Source organism: Calonectris borealis, chromosome 26 (assembly GCF_964195595.1).
Source record: "Calonectris borealis chromosome 26, bCalBor7.hap1.2, whole genome shotgun sequence".
NCBI lineage: Eukaryota > Metazoa > Chordata > Aves > Procellariiformes > Procellariidae > Calonectris > Calonectris borealis.
Window position 1 is genome coordinate 658,151 of NC_134337.1, and position 21,511 is coordinate 679,661.

Sequence of the window (21,511 nt, forward strand, 5' to 3'; positions counted from 1 at the left end):
AACTCCAGGAATAATTCAAATTCTCATTAATGCTATGGGCAGCACATCTACCCACCTCATCTGCATTTCTTGACACAGCTTTGAAATCTGTCTCTTTAGAGTCTGATTCATCCTTTCTACTTTTTCACTTGACCGGGGTCTCCAAGGTCTATGTAAATCCTATTGTATTTGTAAAAATTTAGTTACTCCTTGGACTATTTCTGCTATAAAATGAGGCTTATTATTTGAAGATATCCCTTCCAGTATAGCAAATTTTGGAATTACTTCTTTGAGTAAAACTTTAACCACTTCTCTAGCCTTGTTGGTGCGACATGGGAAAGCTTCAGGCCATCCAGAGAAAGTATCTACCAAAACTAAGAAATACTTAAACTGGTGACATTTTGGCAACTCAGAAAAATCTATTTGCCAGTGTTCCCCGGGGGAATAACCTTCCTTCACTTTTCCAACTGGAGGTTTCTTTTGAAATTTTGGATTGTTCACACAACACCGTTGACATTGTCCTACAGTTATATCAGCTAATTTTTGCATTTTTGGTCCTATAGCATCTCTTTTAACACTTGCTACTAAAGCATCTGCTCCCGTGTGTGACTCATTATGCGTTTTCTTCATTATCTCTTGTACCATTGGAGCGGTAATTAAAACCTGCCCATCACTAGTTACCCACCAACCTTCCTTTGACTTTGTGCTTTCTAAATATTTAGCGAGGAAATATTCCTCCTCAGAATATTTCGGGGGTTCCCACTGAGTTTTTCTTGGAGGGCTTAATGCTCCTAGTAGTTGTCTTCTCATTGCAATCTTTTTAGCTGTTTCATCTGCTTTCCGATTTCTTTTGACTACTTCTGTTTGTCCTTTTTGGTGGGCTTTGCGATGTATAATTGCAACTTCTTTTGGCTTTTGGACAGCTTGTAACAATTTCAAAATTTCTGATCCATATTTAATAGGAGTCCCTTGTGAAGACAATAGTCCATGTTCTTTCCAAATGGCTTCATGCACATGGACTACTCCAAATGCCTATTTAGAATCTGTATATATATGTACTTTCTTGTCTTTAGATAGCTCTAATGCTTGGGTTAGAGCAATGATTTCTGCTTTCTGGGCAGAAGTATTTGGAGGTAATATTCAGGCTTCAATTTCGTCCCGCAGGGTTACCACAGCGTACCCAGCTTTTCGCTCTCCATTAACCATAAAACTACTCCCATTTGTAAAGAGTTCAATTTCTGGATCCGTTAGTGGCACATCCTTTAAATTAGGTCAGCTAGAGTATACTTGTTCCAGTTCTCCTCTTTCATCTATCGGTATTAAAATGGTGGGATTCAAAGTTGAAGACATTTTCAAAGTTACATCATCCTGTTCAATCAGCACCACTCGATATTGAACCAATCGACCAGGAGAAATCAGTGATACCCCTTTTGTTCGAGGACGGCAACCACTGCAGGTGGTACAAAAAGTGTAATAGGTTGTCTCAAAGTTAATTTCCGAGCTGCTTTAAGTAATAGCACCACCACAGCTACTGCTCTCAGGCATGCTGGCTATCCTTTACTTACTTCATCCAGCTGTTCGGAAAAATAGGCTACTGGCCTTTTCCGATTTCCCAAAGTCTGGGGCAGGACTCTCAGTGCCACATGTTGTCTTTCATGGACGTAGAGTGTAAAGTCAAGTCCGGTAAACCCAGGGCAGGGGCTCTCATCAACTCAGTTTTAACAGAGTCGAACGCCTTTCTGCATTCTGCTGTCCGCTCCAGAGTTTCTCCAGGTTCTTTAATAGCAGCATATCAATCAAACTGAAATTGGGTGTCCACAGCCTGCACCATCTGGCCATTCCTAAAAACCCTCGCAATTCTTTTTTTTGGTCGAGGGGGAGCTATTTGACAAACAGCTGCTTTTCATTCTGCTCCCAATTCTCTTTTTCCTTAAGAATTAAAAACCCCAAGTACGTTCAGTCCTTGCTCCGAGCAAGATGTCATCCACATATTGCAACAAAGCGGTGGAAGGATTCTTACCTTGCCCATCTTCCGGTTCTTTAGCAAGTACATTACAGTGTCGGGCTGTTCTTGAATCCTTGTGGTAACACAGTCCAGCAAAGCTGTATTTTCCTCCTGGTGCTAGGGCTCTCCCATTCAAAGGCAAATATTTTCTGACTTTCTTCTTCTAAGGGAATGCAAAAGAATGCGTCTTTTAAATCCAATACAGTAAAATATACCTTATTCTCAGGAATAGCAGAGAGTAAGGTATATGGATTAGGTACCACAGGATGCATGTCAACCGTAATCTTATTAATTTCTCCCAAATCTTGTACCAGTCGATATTCTTGGGTTCAGGGCTTCTTAACCGGTAAGATGGGAGTATTATCATAGCATATTGTCTTTTCCTTACCAGCTGAGCTCCCAGATCCAACTCTATTTTTACCGGAATGGCGTTCTTGGCTCATCCTGGTTTCTTAGAAGCCCATACCAGGGGTATCACAGCGTCCAGCGTTTCTTCTGGGATCCCGGTCTTTTTCCCTCCTGAGTCAGCAGACACAATTGGGCCTTCCATGCAGTCTCCTCAGGCACATGTAGCTGAGCAGACTTATCAGAGAACGTTAGTTGAGCCTTTAATTTACACAGTAAGTTGCATCCCAATAATGGCAGAGGGCATTCTGGCATTCATGAATAGAAATTCATGAGTCAATGTAGTTTTTCCAATTGTGCATTCCATAGGTTTTAAAAATGGCCTAAGGGCTTGTTTTCCCGTGACCCCAACAATTGGCATGTAAGTTTTACTTTAGGGGTCCTTTTACAACTAGTTACTACTGAGTGTGTTGCTCCACTACCTACTAAGAAATCTCTAACTTCATTCCCCAGCTTTACTGGAACCAGGGGATCAGCTGGGGAGATCTTAATACTCTCCCCCGGTCCTCTTCATTCAGAGTCAGAGGTTCCCAACACAATCAGGTTAGCAACTTTCTCTTGCCTTCCTTTCTCTGTAGATTCAACAAACAGTTTTTCCCTCCGGGACATTCATTTTTCCAATGTCTCTGCTTTTTACAAAAGGCACACTGGTTAGGGCGCGAAGGGGCACGGTTTGAGGGATTCTGTCCTCGCCCTACCCTGTTCCATCCGCTTCCTCCTCTCTCTGACTGAATTTTCAGTGATTGCAGCTGCTAGCAATGCGGCTTGTAATTTTATTCCTTTCTGGGTTTTTTTAAGTTTTTATCGTTTTTCTTTTTTTTTTTTAATCATCTCTATTATTGTATACTTTGTACTCTATTTCAATTCTGTGATGCAGATATTTCCCCAGCTCCTTCTACTCGCTGCAGTTTCTTTCTAATATCAGAGGCCGATTGTCTCATACATCTACTAGCCTCATCCTCTGGATCTAAATCCATCCATCTATGAGCAGTTTTACAGCATCTTTCATAAAAGGCCGAGGGGTTCTCCTCTGACCCCTGCCTGATTTCATGTTTACACATCTTCAGCCTCCCCACAGTCCTTAACACATTCCTTTCCTTTTTCACATCTCTCACAACAATTCTGTTTCCTTCTTTTCCCATTAGCACTTCCTGCTAACGTACACATTCCACTTGCATCATTCATCATCAGTTTACATTTCTTTTGCCACTCAGGATGTTGCCTCAGAGTAAGGAACGTGTCACCATACAATACCTCATCTCATTTTCCTTCCCTCCTTAGAAACAGCATTAATTGCAATAAAGTATTATAGTTCAAAGTTCCATTCATGGGTCACTTCTCTCCGTCTTCTGGTTTATATAATGGCCACCATTGATTACAATACTTAATCAAATCATGCCTTTTTGTGGTCTCTCCAGGGGATCCTGCAATTTGTTTCCAATGTGTTAAAATGCAACCCAAAGGTGATTTTCTTAAAATTCCCCCACCCGTAGACGATCTGCCACCCATTTTACAAACAGGAAACCACACAAACAAACAAACTTTTTGCACAAACCACCACCACAAATATTCAATCACTATGACAACAGACAATACCTTTACACAAAACAATCCAAGGGGACTCGAACCCCTGTGTCACTCTCAGCAAACAGACAAATATTTATAATAGTTACCGCGGGCTTATTCAGATTTTACCTTAAGCGGGGACTCTAACCCCTTCCAAACCAAGCGGGGACTCGAACCCCTTTTGAACCAAGTGGGGACTCGAACCCCTTCCCAGGTTCCCAACCCAACCCTGCAGAGCTTTCGCTGTGACTTACAGGCAGGTAACCAAATTCCTGAAAGAATGCCGTAATACTCACAATTAGTGGTCTTTGCTCAGGGGCTCTTCGGTCCAGGGATCGGGAGAAATCCTCTCCAAGAATCCCTCGGTGCCGGCTGAGGTTCCGCGATCCCAGGATCCATCGAGGCTCAAGAGCGATGTCCCATCTGGGTCACCAAAACTGTTACCATAAGTCGGTGAAATAAGAACTCTCCAAGACTCAATTTTGGAGTTTTAGAAAACAGGCATTCTTTAATGCGGCGCCGGGCGCACAGGGTATCGCTCCCCTAGCGTGCGCACCAAATCACTCAACCATAGAAGTTACACACAATTAGAATATACATATTCATTACATTTCCGATTAATAATCCAAATATTCATGTTATTTCCCGGAATTCATTAACATATGCAAAAGTCTTCGATGTATGCGCCTTTATATCCATAGGTGGTCTTCCAGGGTCCTCTGGTGGTCATCAATAGAATCATAGAATCACACAGGTTGGAAAAGACCTCTAAGATCATCGTGTCCAACCGTCAACCCAACACACCATGCCCACTACACCATGTCCCTAAGGGCCTCATCTACACGTCTTTTAAATACCTCCAGGGATGGTGACTCCACCACTTCCCTGGGCAGCCTGTTCCAAGGCCTGACCACTCTTTCAGTAAAGAAATTTTTCCTAATGTTCAATCTAAACCTCCCTTGGCGCAACTTGAGGCCATTTCCTCTTGTCCTATCGCTAGTTACTTGGGAGAAGAGACCAACACCCACCTCGCTACAACCTCCTTTCAGGTAGTTGTAGAGCGCGATGAGGTCTCCCCTCAGCCTCCTCTTCTCCAGGCTAAACAACCCCAGTTCCCTCAGCCGCTCCTCATAAGACTTGTGCTCCAGGCCCTTCACCAGCTTCGTTGCCCTCCTCTGGACACGCTCCAGCACCTCCATGTCCTTCTTGTAGTGAGGGGCCCAAAACTGAACACAGTATTCGAGGCGCGGCCTCACCAGTGCCGAGTACAGGGGCACGATCACCTCCCTGCTCCTGCTGGCCACACTATTTCTGATACAGGCCAGGATGCCGTTGGCCTTCTTGGCCACCTGAGCACACTGCCGGCTCATGTTCAGCCGGCTGTCGACCAGCACCCCCAGGTCCTTTTCCTCCGGGCAGCTTTCCAGCCTCTCTTCCCCAAGCCTGTAGCGTTGCCTGGGGTTGTTGTGGCCGAAGTGCAGGACCCGGCACTTGGCCTTGTTGAATCTCATACAGTTGGCCTCGGCCCATCGATCCAGCCTGTCCAGGTCCCTCTGCAGAGCCTTCCTACCCTCGAGCAGATCAACACTCCCACCCAACTTGGTGTCGTCTGCAAACTTACTGAGGGAGCACTCGATCCCCTCGTCCAGATCATTGATGAAGATATTGAACAGGACCGGCCCCAGTACTGAGCCCTGGGGAACACCGCTCGTGACCGGCCGCCAACTGGATTTAACTCCGTTCACCACAACTCTCTGGGCTCGGCCGTCCAGCCAGTTTTTTACCCAGCGAAGAGTGCACCTGTCTAGGCCGTGAGCCGCCAGCTTCTCTAGGAGAATGCTGTGGGAGACAGTGTCAAAGGCCTTACTGAAGTCCAGGTAGACCACATCCACTGCCTTTCCCTCATCCACTAGGCGGGTCACCTGGTCATAGAAGGAGATCAGGTTGGTCAAGCAGGACCTGCCTTCCATGAACCCGTGCTGGCTGGGCCTGATCCCCTGGTTGTCCCGGACATGGCTCGTGAGCGCCCTCAAAATGAACCGCTCCATGATCTTTCCCGGCACCGAGGTCAGGCTGACCGGTCTGTAGTTCCCCGGATCCTCCCTCCGGCCCTTCTTGTAGATGGGAGTCACATTGGCGAGCCTCCAGTCGTCCGGGACCTCCCCAGTTAACCAGGACTGGTTAATAGTCTTCCTCACAGTGTCCTTTAGTTGAACTCAGTCTTCACGCATGCTCAGTTTTAATCCTTGGCTTAATTAGCACAATTCTCATTAGCACAAACTAGCTTAGGCTGGCACAACCCCCTTATCTATTCTACTCAAGATACAAGGTTGGCTTCCTCATCTATTTTACGCAGAATACGAAGTTTCAAGGCCTTTTTATCTACTGAATGTCCGGCCTGTCTATTCATAAAGCATTCCTACCCCATGTACATCGTTTCAACCACGGAATCGTATGTCTCTTCGCTGTTCCTTTGCAATTGGTATCAGTGCCACAGCGGGATTTAAACGCCAAGAAACTGCCCCTGCCTGCGGGTTTCTTACCATTACGCGTTATTAGGTAATTATTAAATAACAATTACATTATCAATAATGCTTAGCAAAATACTAATAATGCTTAAATTGTTGAATTATTAAAATCAGCAGGCTTATTTCCAGCGGCTGTGGCAGCGAGCGCAGCTCAGGCAGTCGGAGCCTGGCCCAGCCAGCCGGGACCCTCCAGGGCTGCTCTGGGCACGCGGGTCCCCCCCTCGCTCAGTGGCCACCCCCATGACATGGGACCGATGGAGCTGATCCACGAGGTCAGCTGTGATAAAGCCTCCTCCTCCTGCTGAAGAGAGCTGAGCGATGCGAATCTGCTCTGGGTAGCAATTAGACCCGTTACGTTTCTCCTTCCAGGGTTCATCTGGCTTAATTTTGTAACTCCTCAGTAAAATGAGGAATGTGCTGTTCCCACCACAGTTAGCAGCTCTGCGCCCCCATTAAACCCCAGCACAGATGATCCATCAGCAGAAGACTCTTCGTTCTGACAACAGGAGGATGGCAGCAAGCTACAGCACACCCTGCACGTCACTGCTCTTCCCGAGAGCCCACCAGCACGGGAGCCCATGATGCTCAGAAACCGAAAAACAGAAACACAAACTCTCATGTTTCTGTTTTGAAGGAAAATATGGGGAAGGAGGGAGGGGTAGGGCTGTCGCTGTGGATGTGCTTCCTCCTCCTCAGGAGTCCTTCTCCTCCTTAGGATGCCTCCTCCCCCTTCTCCTCCTCCTTAGGAGTTCTCCTCCTTAGGAGTCCTCCTCCTCCTCCTCTTAAGGAGTCCTCGCCCTCCTTCTTCTCCTCCTGAGCTCTTTTTCTCAGTAGTACTCCTCCTCAGGAGTCCTCCTCCTCCTCCTTCTCCTCCTTTATAGGAGTCCTGCTCCTTCTCCTCCTCCTCCTTTATAGGAGTCCTTCTCAGAAGTTTTCTTCCTATTCAGGAGTTCCCCTCCTCCCCGGACAACTCCTTCTACAGAGTTCTCCTCCTCAGGAGTCCTGCTCCTCTTCAGGAGTCCTCCTCCTCTTCCTCCTCAGGAGTCATCCTATTTTTCTTCCTCTTTCTCCTAAGGAGTCCTCTTCTTCCTCCTTCTCCTCCTATTCAGGAGTCTTCCTTCTCCACCTCCTTCTCCTCCTCAGGAGTCCATCTCTTCCTCCTCAGGATTCCTCCTTCACCTCCTCAGGAGTCCTCCCCCTTCTCCTCCCCCTTCTCCTCCCCCTTCTCCTCCCCCTTCTCCTCCTCCTCAGGAGTCCTCCTCCTTCTCTTCCTCCTCAGGAGTCCTCCTTCACCTCCTCAGGAGTCCTCCTCCTTCTCTTCCTCCTCAGGAGTCCTCCTCTTTCTCCTCCTCCTTCTCTTCCTCCTCAGGAGTCCTCCTCCTCCTCCTCCTCCTCCTTCTCCTCCTCCTCAGGAATCCTCCTTCTCCTGCTCCTCAGGATGTCTCCTTCTACAGAGTTTTCCTCCTCAGGACTCCTGCTCCTCCTCAGAAATCCTCCTTTTCTTCCTCCTCCTCAGGAGTCCTTTTCCTCCTTCACCTCCTCCTCAGGAGTCTACCTCTTCCTGCTAAGGAATTCTCCTCCTCCTCAGGAGTCCTCCTCCTCGTCCTCATGAGTGTTCCTTCTACTCTACAGGAATCCTCCTCCTTAGGAGTCTTCCTCTTCCTCCTACTCAGGATTCCTCCTTGTCGAGATTGTCCTCTTCTTCCTCCTCCTTCTCCTAAAGAGTCATCTTCTTCTTCTTCCTCCTCCTCCTCAGGAGTCCTCCTCCTCCTTCTCTTCCTCAGGAATCCTCCTCCTTCTACTCAGGACTCCTTCTTCTACAGACTTCTCCTCCTCAGGAGTCCTCCTCCTCCTCCTCCTCCGTCTCTTCCTACTCAGAGTCCTCTTCTTCCTGCTAAGGAAACCTCCTCCTCGAGAGGAGGACTCCTCCTCTTCGGGTGTCTTTCTGCTCTTCCTCGTACAGAGTTCTCCTCTTCAGGAGTCCTGCTCCTCCTTAGGAGTACTCCTTAGGAGTCCTCCTTCTCTTCCTCCTCCTCAGAAGTCCTTTTCCTCCTCCTTCACTTCCTCCTCAGGAGTCCACCTCCTTTTCCTCCTCAGGAGTATTCCTCTTGCTCATGAGTCCTCCTCCTCCTCTTCCCCTTAAGGAGTCCTCCCATCCTCCTCCTCAGCAACCCTCCTCCTCAGCAACCCTCCTCTAGAGTCCTCTTTCTCTTCCTCATGAGTCCCTCTCCTCCTATGGAGTCCTCCTCCTCCTCTTAAGGAGTCTTCCCCATCCTCCTCCTCCTTCTCTATAGGAGTCCCTTTCCTCAGGTGTCCTTCTCCTCCTCTTCAGTGATCCTCCTTCTCAGAAATCCTCCTCTTCCTCCTCAGGAGTTCTCCTCTTCCTCCCCCTCCTCCTTCTCCTCAGGAATCATCATCATCTTTCTCCTCCTCCTCCACCTCCTCCTCAGAACTCCTTATCTTCTTACTCCTCAGGAGTCCTCCTCCTCCTCCTCCTCAGGAGTCCTCCACCTTCTCACGTGGTCTCCTCCTCCTCCTCTTTAGGAATATTCCTCCTTCTCTTCCTCCTCTTCAAGAGTCCTCCTCCTCTTCCTCAGGAATCCTCCTCGTCCTCTTCAGGAATCCTCCTCTTCTTCCTCTCAAGAGTCCTCCTCCTCTTCCTCCTCTCCTCAAGAGTCCTCCTCCCCTTCCTCCTCTTCAGGAGTCCTCCTTCTCCTTCTCCTCCTCCTCCTTACTACCAGACAAGAGGACATCTGCGAATGTTCCTTTGCCTTGGGAGACTTTGGTTTAACCACAGAAAAGAGGTATCCATTCTTCAAGATAATGTAGAACCTGAACTGCCAGAATCAGGCACAGTCTCTGACACAGGCTGGGCCATAGCCAGAACTGCATCTGCTCACAACTGCAGTATTAGTACCTTCTCCAGAACTTTGAGAGACCTCTTCCTTCTGACTCCATGTTTCCTTTGTTGTCCATTTGGTCCATTTGCTGCAGTAGCTGCATTGCACCCTCAGCCTGACTGGTTGCTGTTCTTTGTTCAAGGTTATATCCCACAGGTCCCCCTGTAAGAAACAGCAGCAAGAACAGAAACACAAGCTCACTCTCTCCACACTCCCTGCATACCCAACGGCAGACCCTGAAACGGAGAGATGGGTCCAGACTCTGACTGACGGGACACCTGGGAGCTTTCAAAGAATCAGTGCAGACTGATTTGGAGGCTCCCATCTCATAATCCAGCTCTGAAAGAGCTACGCAGCCTAGCTCTGTGGGTGGGAAGTCGTTATGCAGGAAGAGAGTCTCGGCCAAAATCATCGGTGACCTAACCTCACGTGCTGGGAAATACCAAACACGATTTTTAAAGGAAAACTAATACCAATGTAATCCTTGCAGCTTTTGATTTAATATGACCAATTGGAATGAAACGATCCAGGAATTCCTTCCTTACAGAAACTCACTTGGTTACAGCCCATAGTAAGGGCTGCTGGACTAAACTCACACTTACTTTCTTTGGAGGAATTCTGTGTAGGAGACCAGCTGGAAGCTAACACCAAGGCTCACTTGTAACCCCTGGAACAAAGAACTGTTTTCTCAGAGGGTGCAGACAAGGACAGGAGACAAAACCTGATAAGGGAGCAGGGGGTGGAAATCCCCCGAGCCTGTCTGAGGAACTTCTCAGACACTTGCAGGAATGGGGGATGAATCCCAGGAAGGCTCTGGTGAGATAAAGGAATGCAACAAAAGACATTATTCACCCTCTGTAGAGAGTTAACTGGGCCTGGCCTTGGGGGAAGAAACATGCTGAGTAAGATAAGCACCAAGAGAACAAAGACTGCCAGAAAGTACTTGAACTATGGGTGAACTATCCTAATTAGCATGTTAACCACCCGTGGACTGTCGTGGTTTAACCTGGCAGGCAGCCAAATACCACGCAGCCGCTCACTCACTCCCCCCGCCCCCCCAGTGGGACCGGGAGAGAATCGGAAGGGTAAGAGTGAGAAAAACTCGTGGGTTGAGATAAAGACAGTTTAATAGAACAGAAAAGGGAGAATAATGATAATAAATAATGATAGAATATACAAAATGAGTGATGCACAATGCAATTGCTCACCACCCGCGCTGACCGATAACCAAGTAGCGATCGGCACTTCCTGGATCACGCCTACCGTTCATATACTGAGCATGACGTCACATGGTATGGAATACCCCATCGGCCAGCTGGGCTGGCTGTCCTGATTATGTTCCCTCCCATCTTGTGTACCTAGCTCAGTCAGTAGGCATGGGAGCTGTCCTTGGACTAGGAGGGCACTTAGCAACAACTGAAAACATCAGTGTGTTATCAACATTCTCCTCATACTAAATCCAAAACACAGCACTAGGAAGAAATTTAACCCTATCCCTGCCGAAACTAGGACAGTATCCACCCCTTATTCCATACCATTTACGTTATGCTTAGGTCTCACATTTTTCGATACCTTTCAATTAATCACCACTATCTTTTTTATATATATACATATATAATACATATACATACATATATACATATAATACATATACATACATATATATACATAAATATATATAAATGTCCATTGAGTTCCTTTAGTCCACAACTTTGGGCTCCATCTGTCATAACAGTCTTTCAGGGCCAGAAAGATGGTGTGTGGTGTTGGGCTGTTGCATCCTGAAGCCAGTTCTCATTTCGGTACTGCTGCGCTCGTCCAGTTCTATCATCGTTGCACTTTGCTCGGTTTCATCGGAGTTAACCACCCACCAGCAGGAAAAGCCCCCTACCCAACAAAGCCCCTTCCTCACTGAATATGCGCAGTAAAAAGAAAGGACACTGCAACTTTAAGTGAAGAGGAGGCACACAAGAACCAATGGAAGCAAACTACGGAACTGCCACCGCAGCAGAGGGGCAGTTTGTAGTGAACGGTGGACATAAAAGGGGAAGGCAAAGTGCCAGGGGGTGGGGGAACTTCTGGACGAGTGCTCCTACAGACCAGTGACCTCCCGTTGGCGGGACCAATGCTGGAACCCGGACCGGTGATCGATCTCTCCCCGTCTCTCTCTCTCTCCCCCCCTACCTCTTGCTCTCCTCTTCTCTCCTTCTTTTATTCTTCTACCTTTTCTAGTAAGTAACGCAAGGCATAAACCCCTTCAGCTGTGGCGAGCAATAAGTTTTTCTGCTACCCAATTATTTACCAATGAGCCTAGCTATACGGTGATGTAGTGGATACAGTTTGTTAGGATTTGTTGCTTAAAAGTTAGGTAACTAGCAGGTGTTGTGTCTGTAGGTATGCAGATAAACTGTGTACCTTGGAAGCATTGTTAAGAAAGGAACAGGGAAGAGACATGAGATTCTGTGGTTGAAATGATGTAGATGGGTTAGGAATGCTTTATGAGTAGATAGGCCGCGCATTCGGTAAATAAAAGAACCTTGAAACTTGGTACTCTACGTAAATTAGACAGAGAAGCTAACCTTGTAGGGTAGATAGGGAAGGTAGACTGGAATAAGCCAGCTTGTTACAAGTGAAAAACATGTAAACCAAGCCAAGGCATAGACGGAGCATGCGTAAAGACTGAGTTCAACCTCAGAGGGCACTGTGATGAAGACTATCGACGACCACCAGAGGACCCGAAAGACCACCGAAGGGCGCATGCGTCAGAGACTTTTGCATATGTTAATGAATTCCGGGAAATGACATGAATATTTAGATTATTCCTCAGAAATGTAATGAATATGTATATTCTAATTGTATTTAACCCCTGTGGTTACGTGATTTGGCACACACGCTAGGTGGAGCGACCCCCTGTGCGTCCAGCGCTGCAATAAAGAATACCTGCTTTCTAAAACTCCAAATTGAGTCTTAGAGAGTTTGTTAGGAACGTCTTCGTTTCAATGGAATAAAAGTCTTTGTTTATGTATAGACCTGGCGTGTCGTTTCACCTTAATCCACACCGAGGGAATTTACGAATCTGAGTCACCTCTCCCTCCGCACAGGCGGGACGTGACATTCTGAAAGGAAAAGTTTTGGGCTTACAAGAAGATGAGGGCTGTTTCACTACAGCAGTTTATCTGTGCAGGCTGAAGGTAACCATGCAGCTAGGAGCACCTGAAATTGCAGGCCATTGTATATGCAGTGAATCCCTGCAGAGCAAATATGCTGGGATTGGCCCTTTGAAACCAGTTCTACAGGAGCAAGAAGTATGCCCTGGCCATCTGAGATTGCAAGCAAGCCCACAGACCACATTTGCGTAAAGGCTCAGCCAGTTGCGGAGAGGTCCAAAAGGTTCCTGAAATGGGGGCAGCATGTCATCATGCAGAAACAGGCAGAAATCCAGGTATGATGCAACTGTTCACCTCCCAAGGAACAGGGGGAGAAGAAGCTGTTCCTTTTATACTACCAGGCAACTTCTTCTGTGGACAATCCCAAGAGGAATGAGTTTGCCTCCTTGGAAAATACTCTCTCCTAAGAGTTGGAGAGGGAAAAAGGCCAGGAAGGCGCTAGGGTGGCAGGGATTTGAACTAAACTTAGAACGGGTATCAGTATCCAGAAAACGGATGAAATGCACTGGGACATTTGGGAGGATGGGCAACAGCCGGGAGGAGGAGAACAGGGGCGTTAGGGAAGAACCTGTGAGCTAAAGGGTCTGCCGAACGGCAGCTCTGTCAGAGCAGCCTTTTAGTCTGTGGGCTAAAAGAGAAAGAATCTTCCACTCCTGCAAGGTCTTTGGAGAACAGTGGGTTTAGAAAGCAACTGCCAATCCCTCTGGAATGATCCTGTCGTAAATCTGCCTCCCGATGCCATAGTGAGAAAAGTCATGACGCTGTTCAAAGAAGAGAGAGGTGCCTGCAAGGCCATCTGCACAGAGGAAGGACACTGGTGGGGGGTGGCAGGTACTCACACCGAAGCCAGTGTCAAGGTGTCAGCACCCACTGTTGGCCCTCCATGGAGTTCTGCACGAAGGGGCATCTGAGGTAAAAGAGGACTGGAGTCTTGAAGACAAGGCAAGGGCATCCTTCAGGCTCATCTCTGAGAGGCCACGCTCACCCCTAGAGTTTGTAGCTTGACAGTCAGAAAAGCTTGTGTCGTCTCCCTCTAAAGCTCATCCCTTGGCTAAGTTTGATGAGCAGGAATCAAAAATGTCTCCATGCAGGTGATGCAGGTGAAAAGGGAAAAAAAATACCTGAAGGCAGTTTTATGCTTGCCACTTTAAGAATCCAGGACTAAACAGATGCTCTCGTCTCCTTCTGAATATTCTGTAGCTTACTGTTTCAAATCCATGCTTTGCTTTACTCATATGGTGAACACACTCAGCTCCAGTTCTAAAAATAAGTGAAATAAGTAAGAACTGAGCTTACAAAAAGTCACAAAAAGGAAGCAACCTTGTAAATGGCTACTCCAAGTATTTCATTAGAAATCAGGATTTTAGTACCTCTAGCCAACAAGATCTATACCCTTAATCTATATTCAGACTCATGTTTCAAAGTATCACTTAAAAAACAAAAATATGCACTCATTCCAGTATTAGGCTTTCTGCTTTTCTAGAAAAATCAACAAGCAGTTAAAGAGAAAAAAAAGCGTTACATAACACGGAAAGGGGGATGAGCAGCAAGCTGAGCGAGCTTGCAAACCCTACATGGTTACTGACATAAAGAGATGGGCAGGTAGCAAAGAACCATAGAAAGATCTTACAAGAGTGGGTCATTGTCGCAAAATAGTAGTTTTGAGGCCGCTTAAAGAACCACTGGCAAAGGTATCAGCAAAAGTGATTTTAATAGGAATTTGTAAAAGCGCAAGTTAACAGAATTTGATGGCAAGGTTCACTCTATTACTCATTACATGGATTAAGTGTACACAGGGAAAATCGTGTCAGAATTGTATTGGAATGATTTATAGAAAGACCGAGGACAAAAGGCTAAGGGAGACCCTCCTGTTGAGTCACGAGGTTCAGAGAAGACCCGGCTGGATCCAACCTTAATCTCAGACTTGGACAATGGCTGGTGTCTAATACAAAAAGGGTAAGGAGACCCTCCCGTTGAGTCACGAGGTTCAGAAGAGATCCAACTGGACCCAGTCTTAGTCTCAGACTTGGACAACGGTTTATGTCTAATACAGAAAGGGATAGGAAGGACTTCCCGTTGGGTCACGAGGTTCAGAGTAGGCGCCTTTGCTTTCTAAACTCCTCCTCAGAGAGGAGCCTAGGTGCGGCTGGATCTACCCCTAGTCTCAGACCTGGGCAACGGATTTATACCTAGGGGTTACATGTGTTTAGCAGCAATTTAAAGTTTTGAGGTAAATCATAAGATTCTAACAATATTTAATCATTAATCAATTTGGCAGCTATAGAGTAAGGTAGTCAAGTTTACTACAAATACTAAAACAACTTAACTACAGATTATACTTATCATTGATTATACACATAAACACACAAAAGATCTAGATCAATTTATATATATATATATATATGAATATGGTACCAAAGCTAGATAAGTTTACAAGGGTATACCTGTTAAAAATCCGCCTCAAGTCTCGTGAAATAGTCACGTTAAATGCCTTGGCATTTCTCAACAGGCGAAGGGTTGAGCCCCGAGGAGTGTCTTGGCCGAGGAGTGTTTCAGCCCAGGTCTCAGTGATCCTCCGAATCGCACAAACTCAAGAGTTTGCGAACTCTGAGAGGCGTCCCACTCAGAGGGAGGTTCTGGGTGCAGCCCGCTGCGGTCCAGGAGAGCTGAGATGGTCTCACTAAGGACCACTGTTTAGAGTTCGTCAGATGACTGGCTTTAGTCATCCGTGACAATTCCCAAGATCTCATCAACAATGGTGCCATTCCCCTCAAATTACAACTCAGAGAAGTGTGTCAGGGAAGTGATGGATTATCCCCAACCTTGTCCCCCACCTGGGTTAGGTAACGAAAGTTCTGGGACGGCCAGTGCTGTTCCTCACTCCTGCCGTGCAGGAGTTCTTGGAGCAGTCAAGGGACACTTCACTGCCCAACTCGTTACAGGGGGGCCAAAGTTTATCAGGAGTTCCTGAGGTCGTAGAGTGACACTGGGAAAAAAAAAGGGGGGGCAGGAAGGAACGCACCACCACGGTCACGGAGCAATAAAATGGCAGAGGAAACTCTGTACAGAGAGGTACAGAGTGGGGATGCACATGGGGAAAAACAATCCTGGCTTCACACACAAAATAGTGCTCTTTGAGCTGACCAGTACCACTGGGCAGTGACACCTGGAGATTCTGATAGCTCAACACTCAACAGCACCCCAAGAAAACCCAAATCCAAATCCTCCATGAGGAATTATGAGCAAAAGAGCTTGTCCAAAAAGAAAAAAAGATCAAGAGGTGGTCTGATTACAGTAGACAAACTCCTTCCTGGGGGCGGGAGGGGGGGAATGCTCAGACTGAATGAGGTCTTCAGTCTAACAGAGTACTGGGAAAAAAAGGACAGAAGGCTTGAAGTTGATGCCTCACCAATTTAATTTTGAAATCAAGAACACACTTTAAAATGATTAACTGTTTTAATCTTTTCTGGAATAGCGTAACTGCTGGGGCAAGATACAGGACTAAGAGAGAACTGCCAGATTGCATCATGAAATAACCCTTTCTGGCCTTGTATTGTATGAATCTACAACTCATGTCTTGGCTAAAAGAGATTAGAAAGCATTTGAGATCCTGGTCTCATTCTTCACTCATTTCCAGCAGTTTTAGACTGGAAACTGATGGGAGGCGGGGTGGCAGGGTGAAAGGACTACATTTGTATGAGCAGGAAAAGAACGGGCTTCAGCCTTCTCCCGTTACAATCTCTGCATGAAATACATTTGGGAATTGGGTAGAATATAAGGCAACAAGGGAGATGAATTGACATGGTCTGCACATTGCCATAGGAGGGGAAAGGTGAGCATAAACACTTCCGATCACAACGCTGCATCTGGGACTGGCTGCCACGGACTTGTGAATATTAAGTACAACACAAATTTTCTTTTTTTAAAAGCTACACTCTATGAAAGAAAGACGACTGCTAGACTGTTACTAATATTGGGCCTGCCTCTGAAAGGCAGTCAAGAACGAAGCTTGAAGTTCGCCATCACGAGCTAGCGTTGCACCCTCGTGCTGAAGGCGGCCAACAACATCCTGAGCTGCATTAGGAAGAGTTTTGCCAGCAGCTCGAGGGAGGTGATCCTTCCCCTCTGCTTCAGGGCTGCTGAGGCCAGACTGCGAGCTCTGTCCAGACTGGGCTCCCCAGGACAAGACTGGGGAGAGTCCAGCAAAGGGCCACAAAGATGATGAAGGGACTGGAGCACTTTTCGTATGCAGAGAGGCTTTGAGAGCTGGGACTGCTGAGCCTGGAGAAGGCTCAGGGGGGATCTTATCAATGTACACCTGATGGGAGGGAATGAAGAAGAGGGAGCCGGGTTCTCCTCAGCAGTGCCTTCTGGCGGGACAAGAGTCAAAGGGCACAAATTGCAAGACACGAAATTATATCTGAACATAAGAAGAAACTTTTTGACTACAGCTGTGGTCAAGCACTACAACCAGTTGCCCACTGAAGTTGTGGCGTCTCCACCCTTGGAGTCCACTCAAAACCTGAGGGGACACATCCTGGGCAACCTGCTCTGGGTGAGCCTGCTTGAGGAGGAGGGGTTGGCCTTGATGATATCAAAGGTCCCGTCCAACCTCAATGATTCTGTGAAATCCAGAGATAGAGATCTACTTTGGAATCACCGCGAGAAGTTTAGTTAGCAAACAAACTGACGGGAAAGATGCGTGATAATCCTCATGTGCACACACAACATGTGCAATTCCATGAGACTTAAAAGCACTTTGAAAACAGCAAGCTCAAATGTGTTTTGCTGTCAGCCTCAAGCTGAGAGGCAGCATTCATCAGCCGACTCAGAGGAACAGGCTGGGAGGCAGCTAGAAAACTGTTCCCAGTTCTTCCCTTGTCATCCCCGGCTCACGTCTGCAAGTCAGTGCACTGCTTTGTCTAGTTGCCGAGTTCTCACCCTGCTGTGATTCGACAGATAATGTTAACACGAAGGCGTTAAACAGGAAGACCTCTAGTTAATGGCATGGGAACCTGAAAGTATATGACTTTTCTCCAAATATGGGCAATGCTGCTTAGATTCTGTCACCTACGGAAGAGAAGGAAGAAGAAAAATGGGGCAAAGGATCACTCAGGAATGAAATATGAGGAAGGTACAAGAGACATTAAAAATATTGGTATGTGCCCTGGAAGACTATTTTGTCGTCAACTGACCTGTCCACACCCGACTGTGGGCATGAGGTCCCTGGTCCGACTTCCACTCTTCTCCTCTTCACTGTCTCTTCCACTGCAGCACCTTCTGACACTTCAGTTCTTCTCTTGACCTTCGAAACATTGCAAGCTTGGCATTGATAAAGTTTGATTTTAACTTTTCTATTTTAGAATAAAATTCAGAGTTAATATACATTCATAAAAAAATATACACTCATACTTTTCATACAATTCGCAAAATTGTTCATGTTTATATAATGAAAACCAAAAAATGATTCGGGAATAAAAGATTAGCTTCCTTATTCAAACTGAGAGGCCACCTAGAGAATTATGCTCAACAGTTTTAAACAAAAACCACTGCTTTCCAGCACATCCTATTTGCTCCATCTTCAGAGGAGAGCCTCTGAATGTAACTAGCAGGAATGTAATGCTAGCAGAGATAGAAAAATTCTTTTGGGGAATTTGGACAGGACATCTTCACTAATTCACTCCATCTTCAGACACTTACCGTATTGAAAACAAACCTATCCTGAGCTCTCATTAAACAAAAACTTTCCTAAGAAGCTTAACTTTGTTGTTTATCACATATACAGCACCTAGGAAACTACTTAATTATTCAGAAATATCAATCTCATACAGACTTTCACAGTGAAGAAACCATTGGACAGCTCAGCTCAGACTTGTAGAAAATAGATCTAACTGAAGCCAGCGGGGCTCGCAGGTCCTGAGGCAGGGCTTCCTTCAAAGTCTGCTGGAATTGACAGGAAGATTTCTCTCAACTTGGATGGTTCTAGGTGAGAATTCCGTGCCACTTTACACTGCCTGACTGACACCTAGAAATAGCAGAACTGTAGCATTGCCCATATATATATCCTGCTTCTCCAGATTATTTAGAATTAAAAAAAAAACAAAACCAACAACAAAACAAAAACACACACACACCTTTCAAGCTCATAACTGGCCTTGTTTACATCTTTACCTGTAACAGACGTATTATAAAATCTGGTGAATATTTAGACTGGACTTTCTTTAACCAACTTAAAAGTAGATTTTTGCATTGCACCTCACTTTTTGAGGACAAGATAAACTACTTAGAAACAATGCTGGACTTGCAAATGATATGTTGGAACTGAAAAACAGCAAATACAGCTCTTTCAGAACTAGAATTCCTGGCTATGAATACCACGTCGATGGGATGGGGACAATTGCTTTTCTTGAGGAAGTTGAAGGAGTCTTCAGAAGATAAGAAGGAAGTGAAGAACTGTTAGCATCACTCTGTGTTTTGGGCACCAGGTGGAAGATGCAAGGACATCTGGAGCACAGCCTCCAGAGAACATTGGCCAGCTAACCTCTGATCCATACGTATTTTCCTGAAGAAAAATCCCTGCCAACGGAAACTGGAAACATCAGTGCCTGAAAGCAACAGCACGTTATGCTGCGCATAATTTTAGAATAGAAACGCCGTACAACTATCTGGGGAGGGTAATTAAATACTGGAGCAAGGTGTACAGGGCAGTGAGTGAATTCTCCACATTTAGAAGTTTTTACATCCAAACATGGTATGTTTGATAGGGGATGCTACACGCAAACAAACGGGTGAGATTAAGAAACGACTAGTTGTCTATTTTATAAAGAAGACCAGATTACCTACTAAGCAGTCTTAAGAAAAACAGCAACTTTTCTCAGGGACCAATAATCAGAACAGGAAATAGTCAGAATAAACACGCGGTTTTCACAACAGAGGAGGTTAAATGTAGAGTCCCACAGAGGTCTCAGCTGGGGCCTGAGGCTGTTCAGGGAATTCACAGAAAACCCGGAAAATGACACACTAGTGAGGTGACAACATTTGCTAATTACACAAAAGACATTATTACCATTATTACTATCATTATTTAGAAAAGCAAATGCATTCTTTCATTAGGAAAATAGAAACAAAGAGTGTGAAGTTGAATGTCAACAAACGTAGTCAAGCACGAGGAAGAAAAACATGCGTTCCATATACATGTGCTGGCTCCAGCCTAGCTACTGACATTAAAGAATGAAGGTTGGGAGCCACTGGGCATTGCTTCATAAAAATACTAGCTGAAGAATCAGCAATGGTTGAAAAGGCAAAGAGAGATTCAGGAAATTTTAGAAAAGCAATACAGGACAAAAGAGAACACCTTGTTGTGCCCTATTTCAAATCCACAGCCATACTGCACGCAGTTTTGCTCCCTCTAATTCAAAGACACAGCAGGTGAAGGGAAAGGGAAAAGCAAGACATAGATCATAGATGTTTCCAGAAATTATCCAAACATAACCATAGCGACTTACCACAAGATACGTTTTGCTGAAAGGAGTGGAGTTCTAGATACACAGTGCAAATGTAGGGATAAGGCACAAGATGGACATTCTCATGTTTGAATCTCATCTTTGATACTCTCTCCCATTTACTCAAACCTGAGAACAGCGATAGGACTCAAGAACACAGCACTAACATTTCAAAGGAGCAGCAGTCCTGACAATGTCTTCTTGTAAGGCTTCAGCAGTCATACCAACTGAACATACGGATAAGGGAGCAATCTGTCAATATGAACTTTGTGAAAAACCACTAGTAACATATGACAAGAAACATTCAGCCAGGTGACTCCCACAGCGGGTGATGAACTAAGAGTTATGCTACAGCCCGACACACAGATTGCAGGACAACTCATCACGCCAGGCCTCTGAACTTGCAGTTCGCATCAAGGCCCAGTGCTGGCTGAGCATGTGGATGGACTTCCAAGTCCTAGAAATAGACCTTCGTGAATCAAACACTCCTCAAGCACACAGGCAAAACTGGCAAACCAAGCAGAGGCTTCGTTTGTTTGGGTGCTTCCTGTCTGACGATGCTCTTGGCTACTTTCTCTTCCTGGCAGGAACAGGAGAAAGTTGCTATCGTACATACCAGCCTCTGACAGAGAAAGAGGATGACCTCCTTCTCGCCTGTTATTACGAGCTGTGGCAATAATGCAGCCTTCCAAGACTGGAAGGGAATGCCTTGGAGGCGGAAACACGTGGGTGTTCATTACTCCTGGGCACCCAGAACCACAGGAGGTGATGCCAGAGGGCCTGATCTGATTCACAAATTGACACACCTTACGACAGAAAAGGCTTCTCATTCAACTAACTTACTTTTCTCTTCAACAAGAGCCTCAGGAGAGTTACTTCTTAACCCTTTACACTACAGCAACTACAATAGGAACAATAATTAACGGTTACCATTTCTTTAATTTAATGATTGTCAATTCAAACCAATAAGCTGCAGAATATGCAGCAGACACGGCTAAGTTCTGTCCAGTTGCACAAGCAAGAAGAAAGAGATGAAGGCTAGCCGGGCCCTTGATGCACTCTGATGAAAAAACATCTAGAGGGAGGAGGAGCCTGTAGTAAAGCTGCTGGCCAGAATAATCCAGCCTCAAATGTCTCAGCACGTACATACCAAAAGTGAAATCCCCAGGAAACTACACTCAACAAAGCCTGTGCATGCCAATATTCGAATATTAGCTCCATATGCCTATGCTGTGCAATGGCACAAAGCTTTTACAGCGCTGCCTTTTGACAGCAGGCCAGACTGACGGCAGCTAAACGCCCCTGTAAACTCTAGGGAAGAAGGAAAAACTCTGGTGATTGGTCTCAAAGGAGTAAGGGGGATGAGCAAAATAAGGCGAATACTGTGTGGAGGACATTTGCTTCACTTTTATTTCCAGACTTCAAAGACTACATTGAAGAGGGGACCAGGATAACTGGG